The sequence below is a fragment of the Epinephelus fuscoguttatus genome, linkage group LG21 (assembly GCF_011397635.1).
Source record: "Epinephelus fuscoguttatus linkage group LG21, E.fuscoguttatus.final_Chr_v1".
Classification (NCBI taxonomy): Eukaryota; Metazoa; Chordata; class Actinopteri; order Perciformes; family Serranidae; genus Epinephelus; species Epinephelus fuscoguttatus.
The window spans coordinates 1022309-1046563 of NC_064772.1; the positions used below are offsets into that span (position 1 = coordinate 1022309).

Here is a 24255-nt window from a genome sequence, read left to right on the forward strand (position 1 = left end):
GAGAAATGTTAACTAAGTTTTGGGAAATCATAACAAATATTAAGGGGTCGTTTATGTGACAACATACTTTTTTTGTGACGTCTTTTAAGTGGCGAATTTGTCAGAGCTGGAAAGTGTGATTGTCCACAGCTCCATCATCACGGCCCTGTTGATGCTTCCTCATCCAGTAAATGTGTCCCCTGGATGAAACTTTTGAGCTTGGGGAAAAGGAAACAATCTTAAAACACCTTCCTACTCACCTGATCTGGCTCCAGGTGATTTTTGTGGCACCAGGTGAGTAGGGAGGTGTTTTAGGATTGTTTCCTGGATGAGGAAGCATCAACAGGGCCGTGATGATGGAGCTCAAAGGTTTCATCCAGGGGACACGTCTGGATTTGGAAGCATCAACAGGGCCATGACGGAGCTGTGAAAATGTATGTTGTCACAAAAACGACCCCTTAATACTTGTTATGATTTCCCAAAGCTTAGTTAACATTTCTCACCTGTGTGCTGGATGTATGGGCTCCAGCAGATTGACCCAACCGACTGGATGCCATCATCGCAAGCAAAACGGACACCATGCTGCGTTCACAGTGCTATGTGGAAATCGGACATATTGGCACTTAAAATGTGGTTGTTGATCTGCAAAATCTGGCATAATTTATCGCTCTTATACCGCAATTGGTGCTCAGTACTGTCTAAAACAGATTTCTAAATGGAAGTTTGTCACTGGCATCAATTTTTACACTGCCAGTCACATGAATATGGTATATGTAAGAGTCAGAATTTTTTTAGTTCCTACATTCCCTGAAGGCACTGTCACTCATGATTCCACACCCCTCTCAGTTGATGCCACGCCCCCCCCCATGCCACATCAGGGTCAAAAGTCTGAAACTCAAAAAACAGATTTGAAACTGAAAAAAAAAGATCTGAAAGTGAAAAAAAGATTTGAAAGTGAAAAAATAAGATTTGAAATTGTAAAAAATAAGATATGAATCTGAAAAGATAAAACATACAACTGAAAAAAATAAGACCTCAAATGTTAAAATATATGGAAGTGAAAAGTGAAAATAAACTGGGATAAGGGATTGAATCTGGGATTGCTATTTGTAGTGTTATTTGGGGTTCAAGCTCCTGAGGCACAGAACTATTGTGCTAACTCAAAATTGCTGTAAGCTGAAATGAGCTACAAACATGAAACTCAGCCCACTAACTAGAAATTACTGGCCACATGGAGGCCAAAAATGTGATTTTTGAAAGGCCATACCCCTCACAGAGTAAGTCCAACTAATCTGACACGCATTTTCATCTCATTGTGCTCTACAAAAACGTCTCTTAGACCACAAGAATCCGGCATAATGGATTTTTTGTTCATTTGCTCAAAAGCAGTCAAATTTATAGACTTTTCTTAATTTTAAATCAATCAACACCAAATTTGCTACACAGCCTTGTAGGAGTGAGACACACATTTCTACAATAACCTCCTGGGACCCAGAAGAAAAAGTTTTGATATCAAGATTTGTTTTATGTAATTTAAGTATTAGACTTGAAAGAAACATTTTGCATCAAAAAAAAAAAAAAAAAAAAAAAATTATTTATTTATTTTTTATCACATGTCCTCTGTAGAGGACATTGGGACTTAGTCGGGTCTTAAATTTCCACAGTTAGTAAATGAGTTTCAATTGAGTTACAATGGGACTATGGGGTATTTTATGCTTTATCTCTAAATATATGAGCTACAAAGGACTTTTACTCCCCTGGAATTAGTATGTGGCTGTCTTCAATGCTTTATACTATGATGGATAGTTGTAGCAAGATAGAGTGTATTCTTAATAGCTATACCAATGGGCCTGACGTTGCAGTCAGGGTGCAGGATTGGTACCCTGTACCACTGGGTTTAAGGGCCTAGTGGTCCAACTGCACTCACCCCTCACTATCTATGATGTGATAAGGTGTAATGCTTGCTATGTAGTCATTTAACACTTGCCCAGGCAATAAGAAGTGATATGGAGCCCCATAGTTTGACCCATGACCCCTATTTGACAGACCCCAAAGACCAGGTAAACTTTATTGTATGTGGTGGCCTAAGAAGGGCAAAGAACAGTGGAGTGAAGCTTTATAGATACTATTGTATATGTGAATACACTCTCAGCAAGAATTGTTATTGTTTAAAGGAAACAGAGCAAGAAGTTTCTCAAAATCCTTCTTTTAGGTAGTATCCTACCATAGATGCATGGGAATGTATGTTCACCTAAAGTGTTCTTATTTTCCAATAAACCTCCAAATTCTTGCATACACATTACTTCAGAGTCTCACTCCAGGCCAAATTTCTGCTTTCACACTGACTAACCTTTAAAATGTATTAGAAATTATGAGAAAAAAAAGGTCATTCCCCTTAATGGCCTTCTGCCTGCTGAATCATGGAAACTGGTTAAAAGACAGGGTACTAAGTCCTGATGTCCTCTATAGACGACATTGAATAAAAGGTGTATTTTGAAAAGGTTAAAATTACTCTGGATTTCTGAAATCTTTCTAAATTAAAGTTAAGACCCTTATATTCAGGAAACTAATTAAATATTAACAAAATAATCATACCTTCTGCCAGAAAATGATCAATTACCACTCTGGCAGCAAAAAACGAGAAAAACGTAATGGCAGCCATTTTGAAAAGGGTGTGTGTTTGCCCTATTAACCCCACCCACATAATGTCTACATCATTAGAAAGCCCTGAATGTCCTCTTCAGAACACAATTTGACCCAAATGGATAGCATAAAGAATACTTGTGTTACACTAGTTAGACTAATGTCCTCCACAGAGGACAAAAATGAATTGTCAGGACCCATGAGTAAGATAAGTCTAAAAAACATGGCTGCCATAAATAAAATAAAAAAAATCTTGTAAAGGGCAGGGCTTGGCACTTGGTCATATCTCATTAATGATTTTTTTCAGTCATTTAAATCTTAGTAGATATCCTCAGTACATGTTGGAGAAGAGGTGCACCAAAGCATTTTGAGCCTGACCCATCAGGGGCACCTCAAATGTCACAAACATGTACCTCAAGTACACCAAGTCTGGTACACATGCTTTTGGGGCAAGTGCTAACCAAAATCTGAAAAGTCATAATGATTGGTACATGTGGGCGTGGCCTAATTAGAATTATATGCTACATTATGCCTTTGTTCAAAATACTGTGACCTGGAATAAGCTAGAGACATGAAACACACACACCCCTCACACCATGAGTCTGACTGACTTGAAATCTGGGACAGTTAAGGCCATCATGAAGATCTTTGCTAATTTGCATGATATGAAAAAGACCAATATGAATACACTTTTTTGGATTTCGATTCTATCAACATTAAATTTGGTTTGCAGTCTTGTAGGACTGAGATGCACAATCCTACAACAACTGAGCAGGACTGATCAAAAAACATGACAGTTTTTTATTAAAAAAAGCAAACAAAAAAAACTCTTCACACAGGGCGGGGTTTAGAAGAAATAGGCCACTTTTCTTTGATCAATCCTGATTAACCTCAGTGGACACATCCCGGGAGAACCGGGGAGTTCCCCGGGGGCCTGGCCCGCAAGTGGTCTGCTCTGACCTGCCTGTCTTTTTTTAATTATTATTATTTTTAAGGTGCGCTCTGCAGCGCAGGTGGCCGTGCCCGCTGGCAGAGAGCCTGTCCACTGTCAGAAAGGTGAGGTGCTTGTCAGCATTTGTCACAGTAGCTAAAAGATAATTTGCACTATGGTCTTTAAGCAAAGGACAGCCCAATATGTCTGAAGACTTTGAAATTGAGGAGGAACAGCATTTCTTTGTGAGCCGTACTTGTTTGAGCCCGAGTATACGGACAGAACTCAGGCTACTGGACGAAGCAGCCGCCACAGCTCATGAGCCTAACCCTCAGCCAGCTGCAGAATACCGGAGTCGAGCACTGGAAACCTGGTGGTGTAGCTGTTTCAAATGCAAAGCAATGCCAACGGGTGAGGAATGTCTTTGCTGCTCAGACTGGGAATTGGTGATGCCTGCACTTGAGAATCTGGACATCAGTACTGATGAGACTGCTGCTCTTCGGAGACCGTGCATCACTGATCACCCTGAGTACGCACACGTGAACGTGGAGCACAGAAAAGCAGCTACAGACTACAGTGAGGCTAAAAACAGAGTTCATATGATTTTCCAAACAGCTTTTTATGTCGCGGCTGCAGCACACTTGGATCACTATGGATGAGCAGTATGGAGATATTTTGTGGATTCAATTTTGTGTTCTTGGACGTTAGTCTGGGGCATCGTCTGCCATTAGGTGTGCTATCTGCTCCCCCCACCGATCTCCGCAAGGGATGTGAGGACTCTAAAACTTCACCAGCCCTCCATAGACTGGAGGACTATGAGTAGGGTTGCTGTTACAGTTGTGTTTAATAGAGTTGTTGTGTGACTGTCAGTCTGGAATAATGAGCTTTGGTGATTACTTAGCCCATATATGTGTCCGTGTGCACATGCACGTGTGTGAACATGTAATGTGTGGATTGGGTTGCCTGGATGGATGTATGACTCCCGGCCTGAATTTTTGTCCCAGTCCGGCCCTGACAAATCCAGTATAAACATCTGAATGGACTGACCAAGTTTAGTTCAATTCAAATATTGGGGAACACATGGCGGGACTTTGAGTGTGCTATTATTGAAATGCTTGTGTGCATGCTTTGTGATGGTGGGACAAGTGTGTGATTAGTGTCACTCCTTCCTCAAACAGAATTTAACAGGCTGAAGTGACTTTGAAGCTTGAAACCCACTCTCTGTTCCTTGCAACTTTAATTTTAGGCAACTGAGCTGCTTCTATATATTGGCCAAGGCAGGGCTTGAACCCAGAACTGCTCCTTGTGGCTATATTCTTTTAAATTTCTTTTCTGTATTGTTATGTTTATTTGTATGTTTGTATGGTATATTATCTCTTCCTTTGTGTGTGTGTGCTGATCGGCTTGTGTTAACCAGTTCTTTCTTGTTTAATTTTTCTTAAGAGGTTTTAAAAAAAGACTGTTCTGTGGGTATGCTTTTTCCATATTTCCATGCCTATTTCAAATTAATGTCACAAGCACATTCTTATTCCTTTAACATTATGAAATATCTGTCAGTGATGACATAAAGGGCTTTTGCATGTTTCACATTTATTAAAAACCAAAGGAGGTCTCATCATTTGGTGGTCTCCTACATATCTTAATGTCACAAGTGAGTCAGGTCATGGCACAAGGCACACTGTTTAGGGAGAATACCATCTACTGAATTTCAGGGTAAGAAAATCTGTGTTTGAACCTTGTACTCTTGATAATGAGGTGTCTCGGGGTTCTGCTGTGGGCCTCCTCCTCTTTACGCCAACTCACTTAGCTCTGTTTTTCACTCCCATGGTTTTTACTATAACCGCTATGCAGATGACACTCAACTGATCCTGTCTTTTTCCCCAGTCTGAAACCCAGGGGACAGCATGAATTTCTGCGTATCTGGCTGTAATCTCTCAGTGGATGTCTGCACACCACCTGAAGCTCAACCTCAACAAGAACGAGGTGCTCTTCCTTCCAGGAAGGAAATCAATTTGATTATCAGCTTGCTACTCCCTCACTACAAGGGGGCCCTGTTATAGCTCAACAAAGTTATGACTGTTTGCACACAATGGTGGAACGAGCTCCCTGTTGACATTGGAACAACAGAAACTCTACATATATTCCGTCACAGACTGAAAACTCATCTGTTCAGACTGCAGCTTGGCCCATAAAAAGGACTTTCTCTACCCCCTATTGTCCCTAAATGTCGCACTTCAAGCAGTTCAGCATATTTGATAAAGCTGATGTATTTACAAGATTCTTGCAAGACTCTGATGAAAATTGTAAAAAAAAAAAAAAAAAAAAAAAAAAAGTACTGAGGGAGACTTTTTCATCAAACCGGGAGTTAGCACTGAATCACAAATCTCTGACTAAAGCCCCTTTCCCACTGGACAAAAACCCCACTAACACCCACTAACATATGGCTTTTGTCTTTGGTAAGACAGATTACAATCAACATTCATTCCCAGAAAAAAAAAATGACTCTGCAGTAGTCACCTGTATGTATTGGCTCCAGTTCTGATTGGCAGTGATAGAATCATGAGATCAGGTTGGACACTATGATTTTTGCCCTTTTTCCTTTGTGATGCTATGTCAATTTAGCCACAAATTCTGTCCATCTCCACTAAGCAGTGCTTAAAAATTGTTCCAAATAAGTCAGCACCAAGTTAACTAACAGATATAAAAAAAGAAGTAACCATATTTTCGGGTCTAAGGGTACCTCTCCTGTTGCTGCCTAACATAAAAAAAGAGTCTTAAGCCCCGTTCAGACCAAAGAATTGTGACAAGATGGAATGAAACTTGCAGCTACTTGCAATGCACTGTTCTGCAACATTCTAAGAACCTGCTGGTTCACACCAATGCAACTAGATGAGAGAGTGTATCATCTCTGTGTAACAACTCTCTGTACATCTGTTCTGATTTCCAGCTTTTCAAGCTTATTTTGTGGCTGAATATAATTTGTAATTTCCTAAAATATGAATGAGGATAGTGATAGTGAGATGCTGGCTACAGCTGCATTTATAATCGTAATGAAATGGTGAAAACATAAACAAAATGAACATCAGATGAACAGTATTTATAATCAATATGCCACAATAACATGAATAACCAGCGCCAATTAATCAGTCAGTGACAATGTGTGTATGTGTGGGCAGGGCAAAAGCAGATAAAGTGAGCAGCATCAGCGGCCCACCATCCGACACCGGCACACCGTGAGGATGGGAACAGAGGGCACGGCGGTGACAGAGAACCAGCTGCAGCAAGTGAATATGCCATCTGCGGTAATTTTGACTTGACCAGCAGACTTCACTACAAGCTCATTGGTTATTGAAACAGGTGACATGCTTTATGTTCTTAAACCAGCTGCTGGTGATTTAGTTGCTTTAGTAGCTTAGTTTCAGGTGACACCATCAGCTGGCCCAAGTTGAGCCCAGGCCAGCCAGTTCACACCGCTGCAACTTTTCTCTGCAGAATTCTACAGTGGTTTTGTCTCATCAGGAATCATTGGTCTGAACTGGGCTATAACTGTGGATTGAAAAAGCAACAGACAGGCAGTATACATTACAGAGTGCAACAGTGGCTCAACAGCAACAAATTTTCTTTCAGCCTTGATTACAAAGCAACATAGAGCAGTCATAAAGCAGTGAGGCTGCTTTCTGAGTTGACCAAAGCTCCACATAACAGAGTCTATTGTATTTCATACTGGTGATACAAGGATACTAAAGCTAGACGTATTCTCAGTTGCCAGTTCATTAGGTACATCTAATACCTTCTAATTCATGAAGGCTGTACTGTTTAGTTTGTGTTGAAACTGTTTTAGAGGTGTTGATTCAACTGTATGATTTGGAGGCTGTAGCTCATGTGGTTGGTATAGGACTGTAATCAGTTATTCAACATTCAGTGATTCCTGCAGGAGATTTTTTTTAGAAACTTAACAGCTAAAGTGACCATTTAAGAGCATTTTGAAACAAAAATGTTGACTGGGGCCCATTTTAGCATACAATAGTGGACTACACAGGTGAAGAGCAAACACTCTGACTTTATGATGACATATTGTGACTCTTTTTTATGTAAGATACCAGGTCTACAGGCTACTATACCTTTTTATTTGACATTTTTCCGACATACTATCAACATTGACAGTGATATAGCTTATGCAGCACTCATATTACATTCTTCTTTTCCCACTTTTTAGCCTAATACATTTGACGGTAACGAAACAGAGACAATGCAGTGTTTGACATTGATTGTACGCATGCACCAGTTGAGCAACGGCCTTTGCTGGGGAACAACACCACCACATGCACAAACTACATGCAAAAAACAATATAATACTATACCCAGTAATAATAATAATAACAATAATAATAATAATAATAATAATAATAATAATAATAATAATAATGCCAGTTTGTTAAGTTTAATCATGACAGCAGCTTTCAGTATATGAAACTTTCATCACCAAATTCATTTGATAAATACATTTTAAAGCTTGTAAAGGACGACAAGCTGAAAACATTTGACAGCTGCACAGTGGTCCTACTCTGCACCACTCTCCCTACCTCCATCTCTGTCTCCCTGAAATTATGACTAAAGGGTTAATGTCATAGTAACAAAGCAAACTTTTTTCAATCTGGACATTCTACACAGCTTATTTAGATTGTCAACAATTCAAACATTCAGTTTATTTTATGGAAACCATGAGCACCAAAGAATTCCTTCAGATTTACTGACATTATAAACCAGATAGACAAAGAAAAAGTGCTGACTCCCTACCTCTGAAGCAGTCTTTAAGTCTGATTGTGTCCAATCCTTAATTATTTCTATTCTGTTAGTCTGTAAGGGTTCACCAATCAAAAGAATCAAAACAATTTTTCATTAAATGAATCCAAGTTGCAAATAATGTCATGTGAAGTCCATTGCTAACTGTATGCTTCTTTCATTCATCAAACAGACTACAGTTTGATATTTTCTTGTCTTCCTACACTGTGCTGTTGAGTATGCTTGTTTTCATTACCTTGTTGTCTACAAAATAAAAGTATCTCCAAGCCTATCTTTGTATTTTTCACCCTGGGACCATTCCCCAGAGTAGGCTGTAGGATGCACTCCTTATTTGTAAGGCCAATGGGATCTGTCATGTATCTTTACAGCAACTGTACTGCAAACTTTGAAGGCCTTTCCCTCTAAATCATGACCTAGTGACAATATTTACGTAATGCAACATATTTTGCTAAATATTTTAAAAGGAGCTATATGTAAGAAATCTCGCGGCAGTATTTTGAATTTGAGTGCAGTAACTGTTTTGGCCACATTCTTACATACAGCGCCTTTAACTACGAAAACAATCCTGATATTATTTGAAAGCAAAGAATCTCCTCATTCTAACCATGTTTAAAGTTATATTTAAAATGATTTCAGTTGTTCACAATCAATATATCGGAAGGGACAGTCTGAGCATATCTGAATATGTCCTCCCAGTATATATTATCATTACAGCCTAGTGCTGTAGCACACACACACACACACACACACACACACACACACACACACACACACACACACACACACACACACAGTGCTATAAACACCAGGTCTCCAGTGGTTTTTTTGTTGTTTTATTTCTGTCAGAGCAAAGAGTAAAATTAAATCAAATTAAACTAAAACTAGAACCATACTAAATACATACAAACACATGCATATATTTATTGAGGCTACTTATTTGTTTATTTATATGCATGTTATGTACTCAGGGGTGTTGTTGTGGGGAGATGTAAAAAGCCTGAAATATAAAGTTTTTTTTTAAAAAAATTCTTATTAATTAGTGCCACAACTAAATTAAAACTGTCTGAATAAATCAGTTGAATGACTAAACTTTGTATAAAAAATAACTAGAAGCTCTTAGAGGCCTCTCTCATCCCTTGGGGACTATTTGTCATTTATGAGGGGGGAAGGGGGTGGTATAATAATATGAAGGCATGTCAAAAGGGAGGGACTTATGTTTTTTAGTTTGTCTTAAGGGAAGAGCATACAACTTTGAATGGCTGCATTTTGCTTTTATTTTATCACCAATTTTAAAGAAAGTGTGTTTTCTTTTAAAAAATGCCAAAAATTTCCCCATTTATCACACTCAGAAACTGTAAAAACAGAAATGAAATTATCATTGGATTTTCAAACTTCTGATGGTCCTTGGACACATCATGTACGATGAACTCTTCCATCTGAAAAAAAAAAAACATAACCAAATCTGAGCTTAAAATGGTGATATATTCATCAGATCACTTCATTCTACGTTTCACTGAAAGTTTGGCCAAAAATAAACAGTTTGCACAAACTAACCAGCATGCACGACAAGGGTGAAAAACAGAGGCTTTTTCAACTCCAAAATTTCATCCTCAGCTTTTAACTTTCAAACATCAAAGAGTAAGTTTTGAAAATAGAATAATTCATGGTGGAGGGTGGTGGTTCATGCATTTTCTGCCAGTCACAGAGGCTCAAGGAAAAATAATTGTAGCTTCAAGGAAGGTCAAAACAACAACAACAGCAACAACAACAACAACAACCAAAGGCACACCCTAGCCACTCCCCTCCTCTGATAAGTACAGAACAAACCCTAAAGGTGCAAAATTGTTTAGTCCCTGTTTAGTATTTACACCCCTGTATACTGGTATGGTAATGCTGCATTGGATTGATTAAATGTAGGCTACATTTGACATACATACATACATACATACATACAAACATACGTACATACATACAGGTAATGCAGGTATATGCAGGTAATAATACAGAGGTATTAAATTTGGTAATACTATGGATACTACTATTAATACCAAAGATGTTAAGTTTTCCTATTTGAAGTAAATGAGCTACAGCATATTAAAAAAACAGATATGGTCCATGTAGTTTCGTTAGAGCAATCTTATCTGACACTACTACACAGTTGCTTGGTATTTGTAATGATGATACACTTGTAATGATCATCACATAGAATTTCTCTTATATCTCTGTGCAGGGTCATCCAGCTAAACCCTGCCGCAGGTGGGTCAGTCATTAGGGTTGAAATCATCAGAGGATCTACAATACAATATTATCACAATACTTATATTATTGCGATTATGAGTTTACTGCAATATGCTGAGTATTGTGATAAAATATGTTTCAATATATTGTGATTTATCACCTTTTTTCAACTGTAAATTATGTCCCCAAAGGAAAACTTCGTCAACGTCTGTTTTTAGATTTTAAGTTTTTTTTTTTGTTTTGTTTTGTTTTTTTTTAAGATTAGGTTTTCAGTATGTTCATATCACGTCAGCAATTTTTTGCAGCAGCAAAATGTATCTAGTGGACTGAAAAAGCAATTGATTACATTATGCTAGTAGGCTACCTAAAGTTTAATTTGTATTTATAATATTAATTATTTTTGTTTAAAAACTTGATACTTGGGACTGTGTGACGATATGATGATGTCACACAAAAATATTGCAATACAATGCTGTATCACTTTTTTCCTTCACCCTTATCAGACATGCCTTTCAAGCAGGAAATGATGACATGGAGACCTCCATGACAGACTGATGAGAGTGAACACATCACTGGATTTCACCCTAACACTGATCACTCCATCCTACTGCTGCCACCACCGGCTGAACATTTTAAAAACGGCTGCCAGAGATGCTATATTCAAAACCTGTAATACCTCTACAGTCGAACCAACTTCCACGTACCTCCATTATGTAGAATGCTTTTTCCATAAAGCTTTTACACCTTAGCTCCTTTCACCAGCTCCCAGTACAGCCTAAAGAATCTGTCCCTGTCAGCCTTGTTTTAGTATTAGTCTAGAAACCCCTGGTAAACGATTTGTAGGATTCCATATGAGGACAAAGGAAGAAAAATGTGTTAGCTTACATCTAATCATGTATTTCAAACAGAAAAGTCTTTGGCTCCTGCCTCAAACTAACCAAGTTTTTAAAGAAACATTTCATGTAATAGAGCACAAATAGATGAAACTGTGCTAAACAAACACTAGAGATATCCAGCAGAGAGCAACAAAAACAGATAGATCACATTTGCCATCACACAATCTCACATTATGTTATTTTTAAAAATTCACACAAGACAAAATATTCCCACCTGGAGAATTACCAGTCAGCAAAAGTTTAGATGATCTGCTCTCATGTGGGATATCCATCAAATATATATATAAAACAATCCTACATCACCTGTACAAAGTTTTAAATTTTAATTATCCACGCAGCACATTGCCTCATTGCGACTGTGATAAAGACTGATAATTCTGTAATTTCCTTGACAATGTTCTGTACCATTAAAGCATGAGAGTTGTTAGAAATCAATCCTCAAGCCTTGCCCTATTTAAATGCTTTTTACAAGAACTTGTGTCTGATGTGATTTATGCATTTTTTAACTGAAAAAAGCTCAATTATTGCAAATATCTACACTGTTAACAACCTACTATTATTGCAATAATTAAGACTTAGGAGTGTTTGAAAATTTAAAGAGCATTTTATAATAATATGATTTTTTGATTCATATATTATAAGTAAAAAGTAATTGTTTTCTGTTTTTAAATAACTTTGAGTAATAGTAATAATAATAATGATAATAATAATATAGGACTTGGTACCATTAACTGCTTGTCTTAACTGTATGTATTAAATATACCATTGCATTAGTAGAGATAAAAAACACAAATCTTAAATATTTTCCAAATTCTAATTATTCTGTTAAAATTTTAAGCAACGTTGTACTGTATCTTAAAGTTACAACAATATAAGCTTGTTTAGATTCATTTTGGAGACAACAAGTACATGATAAGACCAAAATTTGGGGAGAGATTGACCTATCATTTAGCTTTACACATTTCAACTCAAAACACATGTTGACAGCATTAGGATTATATTGCACATTAAACATCACAGCTTCATTACTGCCCTCAGGACAAAAAAATAAAACTGCTTTAGACTAGTTGCATTTATATAAAAATAAACCAGAAGGAATGAGGAGTAGTGCAGGCTTTTCAAAAGTAGCCTGAATTAATTATATTGCCTTCAAACCATCTGTAGCAAATAATTTAATGTGTAATCATGAAAACATTTAATTTATTTAAACATATACAACCAAGGCATGCTCAACAAGGCTTTAAGATGGGAGAACTGATGAGCAGTAGGGAAGTTAGACCTATGCAAGACTTGTGTCATCATTGTTCCTTCTAATCTTTTCATACGGGAAAGAATAAATTGACCTTCTAGCCTCAACTACAAGCAACATTAAAGTCTCATGTGAAGCAAGCCGTAAACACCTGAATAAAAAAAAATGCAGCTTTCTCTTTTACATTAGCATCATAAATCAGGACTAAACTGTATTGATGAATAATACATGCAAGCTAGGCTTACAATATCATCAACAATTCGGTGTATAAAAGACCAGAGCCAAATCATGTCAGTTACAGAACAATAATTTGCTAACAGATGCAGAGTTTAGTCTGGTTTAAGGTAAAGCACAGGTGTAAACAGAGTCTTGAGCCAACTTCCTCTCATCAACTGTTTCAAAATCAGCTTTTTTCCACCGACACCAATACACTGGCCATTTCAACTCAACACCAAATCAGGGATGGAAGATGCTTCTGAATTCCAGTTCATCAAAGCCTCCAGAGCCACCAGCTTAATGCTACACATGACAGGCTGTCCTGCACGCTGTGATATCAGCGGTAGCTACAGGATCATATTATGGAAATACAAATTAGTAATGTGCACAGTGCAACCTGCCGCAGCAGTCAAACTCACAAGTTGACTTTTGGTCTTAAAAGAAGCTATGTATGGCAAGTCGGGATGCAAGCTGCATAGGCAAATCTTAATCATTGCATAATTAGTTTGCCTTAGGTTCTCCCTCCATTTTGCTACTTTATTGACGAGCAATGTCTTGCCGTTTCTTTTGTACAGCGTAGCCTTACAGAGGGTCATAGCCGAACTGTCATCCGTATGACACCGTGATCAATATCTGCGATGGGTGAAAATGGTATATAGCCTAAAAACAAACATGACAAAATGTCACCGTAGCCACTAAATGGTTGCATTTGGCGTCATAGTTTTGGAAGAGAGATGCTTGAAATCGATAAGGATATAATGTTGACACCGCTCATGATGAAGTGTGTATGTGAGGCAAAACTAAATGTGAATGCAGAAAGCTGGAAAAGTGGCATTATTGCTGAATCCAAGTGCGCCTGTTCCATCGCACTGCCGTTGGTATCATATTTATTTTAAAAAAAAAAAAAAAAAAAAAAAAAAAACTTTACTCAACTTGTATATTCTACTGGTTCCTGTGGTCTTTAATGTTCGTGTGCACGCACCGTGACACTATATCACCAGTGACATAATTTATTTAAAAAAAATCAAAACGTGTGCCTTCCTCTGGTTTTCTCTATGCTCTCAAACTGGGTGCTGATTAACACAAACTTTTTTCCCCAGCTCACCCCTCTCTCATAATTTAAATAACCCCGATATTTTAATTCAAGAACTGTGTAACCGTTGACTTAATTTACATCAAACTTACCCTGGTCGCTTTAACATTCTTTCTGTTGGGGTTTTCTTCACTTTCAACTATTTTCCGAATTTTTAATAATTTTTTTCTCATATTTTTTGCTAGACGCGGCGGGCCTGAAAATTGTTTGCTTTCCCCTCTTTCGAGCAGCCATTGTGTATGCGCTGCGATGCAACCGCACTATGATTTAACCACGCCCATTTAAAGTCCCGCCCACGTGTGCTTTTTGATTTGTCTAAGTTGCTGCCACTTTGACTTCAGTGTCAGTTACACTTCCTTTCAGTAAAACCCAATTATTGGACTCGCTAGATGTACTGTCAATCGCTTAAACTTGGTTTAGTACAATTTACAGTTATGGGAAAACTAACTGTCAGCAAAGAACGTCTATTGGCTCATTGGATTGTCAGTCTATATGGTTAGTTTTCCGGGGTTTCTATTGGCTTGTGTTGCTGTCAGTTGTCAATGACGGTGTGGCTGATTTTCGTGGTGCGCTGTTGTAACAACGAGAGTGGAGTCGTCCTGAGCATGACGGGGAGGTTATAGCCCTTGGGTTGTGTAGCATCGTCAGTTAGCCACATGTATGTTTGTGCAGAGCTGCTCCTCTGTTTTTTGAGGCAAGATTCTCGCTAACATACCAAGGGCATATAAATGACAACTTCATTTTTGAGACGCTATTGTTAGCAGTTGTTTTGGTTTTTTCTAAAACTGGATGATATTCCCTAGTGTGGATATTAGGCGCAATCACAAGTCACCCGACTACCGCTGGATAAAAGCTGCCAAGGTTATTTGGAAAAGGTAGGTATTAACGTTGTGTAGCTTTATCACTACTCACCGTCATGTCAGTCATTGCAGTTAAACAACGAAATATCCCCATGAGCTGTTTGGTAAAATCAGTTAAAGTGACCGCGTTTCTATGCCGCAGTGTTATGTAGTCGACGACACCAAACTCCGTTGAGGAATCGGTCAGTTTAGTTAAGACGTGTTTATTGCTATATTTACACCACTTGTCGATATGATTAAAATAGTTTCTGTAAAAAAAGACCCGCTTTTCAATTCGGCATACATTTTACTCACCATGCTGAAATAATTTTAATAATACTAATTTATTTCAGTTCTCACTTTTCCTTTCTATTCCACAGCATGGTTAGGGACAGTAAAAGGCTACATAAATCCGAACTGAAAGTTTAAATTGAATTTTAAATTGGGTTGACTGTGGCTTTGAGGAGTAGGCAAATGACCGCAGACTTGTGGTAGAAAGAATGGATATGATCTAATATATGGTTTTGAACCTGTATTTTATAGGGACAGATTAATAAGAGCTGCGCAGCTCTTGTTGTCTCTGGGACTGGCAGAAATGGAAAAGGTTACAGTAAATCACCACCTTGTTTAAATGTTTTTTAAGTCAAAATTATTCTATCCTTTTTTATATAGATCCATAGCCTTAAACATGTCAATATCTGTATCTCTGTATTGGTTTGATATAATGTATGAGTGAACCTACAGTAGAATTTTAGGCAAGTTTTTCTGGATGACAGTGCAAAAAAGTCTCGTAGAATAATGCATTTTAATAATCCAGAAAAATGACTCCCCACACATAGACCAGACCAGTACTACAACGTAGTCCAAATTATTGACAGATTTTAGAAAATAACATACATTAGTAACAATGTGAAAGTTGGCTGATAAGTAATAACAGGCTGCCGTGCAGAAAAGCCAGAGGTATGTTTGAGGTAACAAAAGAGTACTGGTAAATGAAAGATATACAAATACATCAAGAATACATAAAGATGAATTAAAACACTACTTATTTAATGTTTATTTTTCTTCAATTCAGTCCAGTTCGTCCAAAGAACCTTATTTATCCCAAAGGAAATTCTTGTGCCAGAGAATGCAAATATATAGTAACACAAAATACAAGAACAACATTAACATTCACAAACCAGTAACAACCAGAACAATCAGTGGGTTCCCCAGGTCAGAGTCACACACAGGGCCCAGTTTTTGAAACAATAGATCATTAAGTTTCAGTCAAAGAAGCACGATATTGGATTTTTTTGCCTATATTCCATATGGCGATACCAACCTTATTTGACCGACAACCGATACCGATATAACCACTTTTTCCCTGCCTAATTTTACTGGTCATCAAGTCTCTTCTGTAGAGGAATTAGGTAGAGTTGTTGTTACGTGTCGCAGCTGAAACGTTCACTTATAGCCTCTCTTTGGCGTTTGAGCAGCTTTATAAAGCTCTTGAACATGTAATGGCTCCTTAATTAGCAAGTTGACTTTACATAGACGGCATATCTTTTCAATTTCTCCTTCCATTGTGTTGTTTGGTTTGTTCACCGCTCCGCGACATGCGCATTAAGGCCCGAACATACTCGGGCGGAACATACGCGGAATGGACTCCGCGGAGGTCCGCGTGGACTCAAAGCGGACGTCCGCAAGCCCTGTGCACGCAAAGCTACTTTTTTAACGCGATTTTACGACCGCGTGGACTCCGCTCTGTGCACCAGTGACTGCTCGGCATGTATTTTTCACATCGCAGAGATTTTTCACGGACATTTTTACAGGAAACTACAACGCGGAAGTGCGCTCGACTGTAAAAGCCCGAATGACTGCGGACATTCCTCGCGGAGTCAGCTCCGCTTATAGTACACCCGAGTATGCTTGTGTCGAGCGGGCGGAGGCGTTGATCCCCCCCCCCCCCCAAGCAGCCTCCTTCTGTCTCCTCTCACTCAGCCTCGTTCAGCCTTGATCTCGTCAGCATGCTCCACACATGCCCTGTCTCCCCCCCACACCTCGCGATTGCGTCGTCATATAAAAAAGACATCGTGAAACAACCCTTCTATCGCTGATAGAAGATCGGATCGCCCATCGGCACAACCCTAGAATTAGGATCATATTATCCATGTATACTCTTATCATGATCAAACACCAGTAAATGGAGACATGAAATACAATACTTTTAAATTAATCAGGCGGCTTATAGGGTTGGGATCCGGATCCGGTTCTTTTTTGGAACTGGGTCCAAAGTTCCAGTTCTGGAACCGGTTCCACCACATTTGGTTCCTGCAAATGATTCCTAGATTGTAAAAAAAAACAACAACAAAAACGTCACGTGCATTTCCATTAGAGTGCGGCACGGCCGCATATTTCTGTCTGAACCCGACCGAGCCCGACATTATCTAATCACTATAGCACTGAGTTTGTGTCACACAGTTGTCATAGTTACAGGCTATTTAACAGGCCGGGCATGCGCCGGGTGCTCAGCGGAGAGGGAGACCTCCGTGTTTGAGACAGGAGCGGGCGGCAGGAGCGGGCAGCGGGAGGTCTGATGCTTCCAGCGTGGGGAGCAGTAGAAATATAACAAAATAAGATAAAATAGGAGACACTTGTCTCCCTCTTTTATTTAATTTTCAGCATTTAATCAAGGCGGAAGCTGGCAGCAGGAGGTCTGCTTCCAGTGAGGGGAGCGGTAGAAACAAACAGCCAATGTGTGTGTGTGTGTGTGTTCTGTTCAGGTGCTGTCACGTAAATAACAGTGTCCAAGCATGAATGCATATAAGTATTTTTTATTACATTGTTGTGGTTAATTTGAGGTAATAGTGTTACTGTAGAAATCAGAGAATCACTTTTTGTTATATATTCTCAGGGAGATGATACAAGCTCTAAATGTGAAATACACACCACACACAAATGTGTATTTTCATCGAATTGTACTGTGCAATAGTTAGAATAAAGTTTTTGTATTTGTATGATTGCATTTGTGTTTATTAGGGATGCACCGAATATTTGGTAAACGAATATATTCGTCCGAATATTGCAAAAAAACACGTATTCGGTGGAATAAGTTAAAAGCAAGGCCAAATAACAGCGGCGTGTTTTGATAACGCAATCAAACGGCATGCCGTGACAGGCGGAATAAAATGCCGGCAGTGTGGCGATCCGTCCGTCATGGCACTCGCATTTGCGACTAAAAATAGTTTTGAGCGAGCAAAATAGGCTTAAATCATTCAGCACGCTGTGCGAGCAGCCTACAGATTTCAACCAGCAGCAGAAACGAAAGGCGAATCCCATTGGTTGTGGGTTGAACGGGGGTCACAGACACAGACAGTAATGTATTCCTGTCAAATACGGCAGCCATCGGCTTAAGCCTTTCACATTTCTCTCTTTGTGTCAGTAATGGCCCACAAACCTCACCGCACTTTAGTGACTGTTCATTACTTATGAAGGGACTGTCAGGGGAGGAGGGTGGCTGGTTGATTTTTATTGTATTTATTTATTTTATTTTGATTCCCCCCTATGTTAATCACTTATTGATGCTGTTTTTGAAGTATGAATAAGTCAATAAGTAATTTATTCCGTTGAAATATCATTGATGTATTATAGAAAAGTGATTTATCTTTTCATAAATGACAAAAGGCACATCTGCCTCATTTTCATTGTGGTATCGTGATACTACTCAGAACCATGCTATTTTCATTGGTATCGCACAGTGGGTCCCAATTTTGGTACCGTGACAACACTAATCTGGAGGGGGTTCATCTGCAAAAACTAATGAAAAACTAAACAATGATATTCGGTATTCGGTACTCGGTATTTGGCCAAGGGTTTAATAATATTCGGCTTCGGCCACAAATTTTCATTTCGGTGCATCCCTAGTGTTTATTATATACTTTTTGAAGTATAGCAAGTATAATGAATATAATGTAGGAATCGGTAAGGAATCGGACTGTTAAGAAGGAATCGGTAAGGAATCGGAATCGTTAAAATCCTAACGAGTCCCAACCCTAGCGGCTTAGCATAATAATGGTGACGCGCCAGACAAAAGCACCAAATTTTTTCCACATGTTTTTCATCATCATAACTTTCAATTTAGAAGGGGAGCCACTTCATCAAGATGGTGGAAGGCAGCCATCTTGGATTTCCAAGATGGCCACCATGTAAAATCTGTAAGTGCCAATATCTCAGCTTCCAAGCTACTTAGAAGGTCAATCTTGGTGAGAAAATATACATTTTCTGGGTCAAGGAATGCATTAAAGCTATTACAAATATCACTAGTTGATTGTTTGTGGCAATATTAAATAATTTGGTTTGTTCCTTCATGAAAGACTGGTGCTGAAATGCACTGGAGATTGTTTCTATTCTAATATGACCATGCCATTATAAAGGTATTTGACTTTTTAAAGAGATTGCTTTGAAACACCTTTGTGATGTCTACATGTATCCCTATCCAAAGAGCATCTCCAAGAAATATTTAGTCTAGGAATGACTCCTACCCGAACATCGTTTGAGACAACAATATGCATTCATTGAAGTAAGTAACTTTAGCCTTTCACTTTTAAGTTAGAGATTATTAAGCATGGTGGAGCAATGTACTGTATAAACTATAGGGCACAATGGAAATGCACAGAGCTTTGCAGTTGCAAATGTGATAGATAATTGGATTATACAGTACACACAAAAAACGTTTTATAGTGTTTAAAAGGGAAGCTAATAAAGTTCAGTTGAATTCAAATCATTCATGTTATCAATGCCAGCAGCTTTTGTTGAAAATCATGTGAATACATTCCCAGAATTAATATTTTTATTTGATCTTGGCATGAACAATCATCTAGTGATATTCCTAACAGCTTTAATGCATTCCTTGATCCAGAAAATTCAATTCAATTTCAATTTTATTTATAAAGCCCAGTATCACAAATCACAATTTGCCTCACAGCTGATCAGGAAAAACTCCCTCAAAAAAAAACCTTTAACGGGGGAAAAAAAAAAAACATAGAAACCTCAGGAAGAGCAACTGAGGAGGGATCCCTCTTCCAGGACAGACAGACGTGCAATAAATGTCGTACAGAACAGATCAGCATGATAAATTAAAGAAGCAACAGACAGCATTTTTGCCTATATATATCATTATGAAAATAATGTGGGTTGCACAGGGTAGTATACACAGAGAAATCAGACTATCAGCGTTTACATAGGTTACGTAATGACTTTGCAATAAGCTTCTGCCACCGGGGACGAATTTTCGCGGAAAAACTCTGCTTTACGGCAGGAAATGTGTCATGTATTGCCAAACTGGTCGGTCAGCCAATCAGGGACTGGAGCTGGTCCTTATGAGGAACTGGCCGGGGCATGAGACAGTTGAGTCACGAGCACAATGGCAGACGGACAAAGTTTTGGAGATAAGTGAAAAACGGCCTCCCAAAAGAAAACGAGCTAATCTGTCTGAGGAGGTGAGGTTGCACAAAAAGGAGAGTAATAAAAGAAGAGGAAAACAAGAGTAAACCTCAGTCGGGCATTCAAGAGATGGAGGCAGCTCCGTGACCAAAGAGGTTTCAACACCGGTGTCCAGCTAGCTTTCTTTCTAATGGATCAGTAAGTAACACGGCTAAATGTTAGCTAGACCAGAAAGGACTGTACTGTACTGGCTGCCAGTTCATTCCTAGCTGGCCAGCATCGCAAATCATCGCAACCAGGGACCGGGTAGCGAGTGTTGGTCGGCTGACATCCTTGTTGCCATTCTATGGCAGCCCTCGGACAGTGATGTTGCCTCTTTAACAGTAATCCGTATGACACAATGAGAGAGGGAGAGAGAGAGAGAGAGAGAGAGACAGAGGCAGAGACAGAGACAGAGAGACAGAGAGAGATGTAGGACAGACAGTAATGACAGTAGCTTACAACAACATTAATGAAAATAATGATGTTATAATAATATTATAATTATAATTCTGGTTATTGTGGTACAATATGTTGAAAGTATATATAAGTGTCTGATAGTATATATATATGTGACAATAATCATATGTGTTAGTGCTGCACGATTTGGGAAAAATGTGCGATTGCAATTATGGTGGACAATATCGCGATTGTGATTACAATATAATTACAATAAAGTGTAATAAATAAATGGTATCATGAGTCTTTTTGCTTGATTCAGTGTTTCCCCTACATTATATCAGGGGGCACTGACCTGACAGTTATTGTTATGGACAGACAGTGTGTTAATGACCATCAACAGACTGAGCACAGTCAAACACACTGCTCACACAGCAGCGCAGCACGGAACTGTATACACAGCGGAGCGAGCCTTTGTTGCGTTCAGGCGTTGTCACGTAAATGACAAATTTGTTACAGAGTCCATGATTTCCTTGTGACACTTACAAATGTTTGCTTAACTGTGCTTGGATGTTGTTTTATGAGGCTCTGGCGGCTTTCAGTTGTCTCGTTGTCTTTAACGTTACACGGCTCGGCTTTCTCTCGCATGCACTCTTCCTACTTTTCCCTGTGCTGTGCTGTTTCAAGTGTTGATATAGATCGGTCGTGTTGCCGCGGGACGTGGTGACTTTAACTTTTAAACTTTTATGCAGCACGTCTTTCAGGTACGACGACGTTGGACAGAAAGATGTGCTGTGTAAAAGTTTAAAAGTTAAAGTCGCCACGTCCCATTTCAAGTGCTGATATAGATTGGTCGTGTTGCCGCGGGACGTGGCGACTTTTACACAGCACGTCTTTCTGTTCAACTTCGCCGTACCTGAATCCAAAGTATTGCCATGTAACAGACGTTTTATCGCCACCACTTCAGCCTGTTCATGGTCGAGCTCATGCTCTTCTTCAGTGTCTGTGTTGGTCACTGCTGCACGCCGGCTGCACGCACCAGGATAGCTTGTGGGCGTGATGTCAACAAACTCCACACACTACAGGAGAGGCAGTCACGTTCACAGGCACACATGTTAACATTTATTTAGCCTACATTAAATCGCAAATTGCAGCCTTTTATGCAGTTACGTAATCGCACAGCCTGACATCGCGATTGTGATTAGATTAATCGTGCAGCACTAATATGTGTATAATAACAGTAGAAGTATGACTAATGGTAACAACAGCAGCAGCAGGAGGCATCTGGCAGGACCACGGCAGCAGCACAACCACACACGTCACACTATCCAGGCACTGCTGCGATATGAATTAACCTGCGAGACAGTGGAGCACAAAGGCTCCGGAGAAGAAGCTGAGATAGTGACATGCAGTATGGCCGAGTTAGCAAGATGTAGTAACAGGACATGAGAGAAAGAGAGAGAAGAAGAGAAGGTGCCCGGTGTATTATAGGAGGTCCCCCGGCAGACTAGGCCTAAGTCAGCCTAACTAGGGGCTGGTACAAGCTGGCCCTAACTATAAGCTTTATCAAAGAGGAAAGTCTTAAGTCTAGTCTTAAATGTGGAGACGGTGTCTGCCTCCCAGACCGCAACAGGAAGATGATTCCAAAGGAGAGGAGCCTGATAGCTGAAGGCTCTGGCTCCTGATCTACTTTTGGAGACTTTAGGGACCACGAGTAACCCTGTGTTCTCAGAGTGCAGTGTTCTGGTGGGATAATAAGGCACTATGAGCTCTCTAAGATATGACGGAGCCTGACCATATAGAGCTTTATAAGTTAACGGTAGGATTTTAAATTCAATTCTGGATTTTACAGTGAGTCAGTGCAGAGAAGCTTAAAGAGGAGAAATATGATCTTGTTTCTTAGTTCCTGTTAGTACACATGCGACTGCATTCTGAATTAGCTGGAGAGTTTTTAAAGACTTACTAGAGCTACCTGATAATAGGGAGTTACAGTAATCCAGCTTTGAGGTAACAAAAGCGTGGACCAATTTTTCTGCATCTTTTCGGGTCAGGATAGGCCTAATTTTCGCAATATTACGCAGATGAAAAATGTAGTCCGTGAGGTTTGTTTTAAATGAGAATTAAAAGACAAATCTTGATCAAATATTACTCCGAGGTTTCTTACGGTAGTGCTAGAGGCCAGAACAATGCCATCTAGAGAAACTATGTCATCAGATAAAGAGTCTCCGCGTTGTTTGGGGCCAAGAACAATAACTTCAGTTTTGTCTGAATTTAACATAAGGAAATTGGTGCTCATCCAGGTTTTTATGTTTTTAAGATAGTTAAAGTTTAGTTAATTGATTAGTTTCTTCTGGCTTCATCGATAGATATAACAACTGTGTATGATCTGCATAACAATGGAAATTTACAGAGTGATTTCTAATGATGTTACCTAAAGGAAGCATATATAGAGTAAATAGGATTGGTCCGTGCACAGAACCTTGCGGAACTCCAAAACAAACTTTAGTACGTAAGGATGATTCATCATGAACGTGAACAAACTGAAAACGATCAGATAAATAAGATTTAAACCAGCTTAGTGCAGAACCTTTAGGCCAATTAAGTGTTCCAGTCTCTGTAGCAGAATTTGATGGTCAGTTGTGTCAAACGCCGCACTAAGATCTAATAAAACAAGAGACGAGTCCTTTGTCTGAAGCAATCAGAAGATCATTTTTAACTAGTGCTGTCTTCTTGACTGAAATTCCTCAAATAAATTATTATCATGGTGAAAATCACACAGCTGGTCTGCGACTACTTTCTCAAGGATCTTTGAAAGAAAGGGAAGATTAGATATTGGTCTATAGTTGGCTAACACCTCTGGATCCAGGGTGGGCTTCTTTAGGAGAGGTTTAATTACAGCTACCTTAAAAGACTGTGGTACATAGCCTGTTAATAAAGATATATTGATCATGTCTAATAAGTGAGTGTTAAGTAGTAAGTGTTAAATGTATATTTTGTCAACAAAATTGACCTTCTAAGTAGCTTGGAAGCTGAGATATTGGCACTTATAGATCCAAGATGGCCGCCTTCCACAATTGTGATGAAGAGGCTCCCCTTCTAAATTGAAAGCTATGGTGATTGGTGGTGAAATTTGGTGCTTTTGTCCTCATTCTTTTCACATATGTCTTTAAGCCGCCTGACTAAATGTATGTAATAGTAATTTATTGTGCAAATAAGAAAACGCATGTTGGCCAATTCTTATAGTTGATTTTAAAGCCAATATCGGCCGATACCTATGATGTAATGATATTATCAGCATGATGGCTGATTCTGATATTTCATTTTAAAGCCAATATCAGCTGATACAGATGGCATGCTGATATTATCGTGCATCCCCACAAAATATTCACAATAAACAAGATGGTGATTAAGGAGCAAAGCAAAACCAGTGCAAGCATAGGTTATAATATTTGTAATGTTTTTACTCATTTTTTTAAATCTCAGATATATGTTGCATTTTATTATTT

General features: G+C 38.9%; 2 protein-coding genes across 5 annotated transcripts in view; one reads left to right on the plus strand and one right to left on the minus strand.

The window, feature by feature from the left end:
• plag1 (pleiomorphic adenoma gene 1) overlaps positions 1-14273 on the minus strand; it is a 35133-nt gene extending 20860 nt beyond the window's left edge. For both annotated transcript variants that reach the window (XM_049565810.1, XM_049565809.1), the window contains exon 1: positions 14141-14273. The gene's annotated coding sequence lies outside the window, so the exon portion shown is untranslated. The remainder of the gene's footprint in view (positions 1-14140) is intronic.
• A 220-nt stretch (positions 14274-14493) lies between these two features.
• chchd7 (coiled-coil-helix-coiled-coil-helix domain containing 7) overlaps positions 14494-24255 on the plus strand; it is a 37207-nt gene continuing 27445 nt past the window's right edge. The window contains exon 1 of one of the 3 annotated variants that reach the window (XM_049565847.1): positions 14494-14923. The gene's annotated coding sequence lies outside the window, so the exon portion shown is untranslated. The remainder of the gene's footprint in view (positions 14924-24255) is intronic. The other 2 variants (XM_049565848.1, XM_049565849.1) reach the window with 2 other exon arrangements.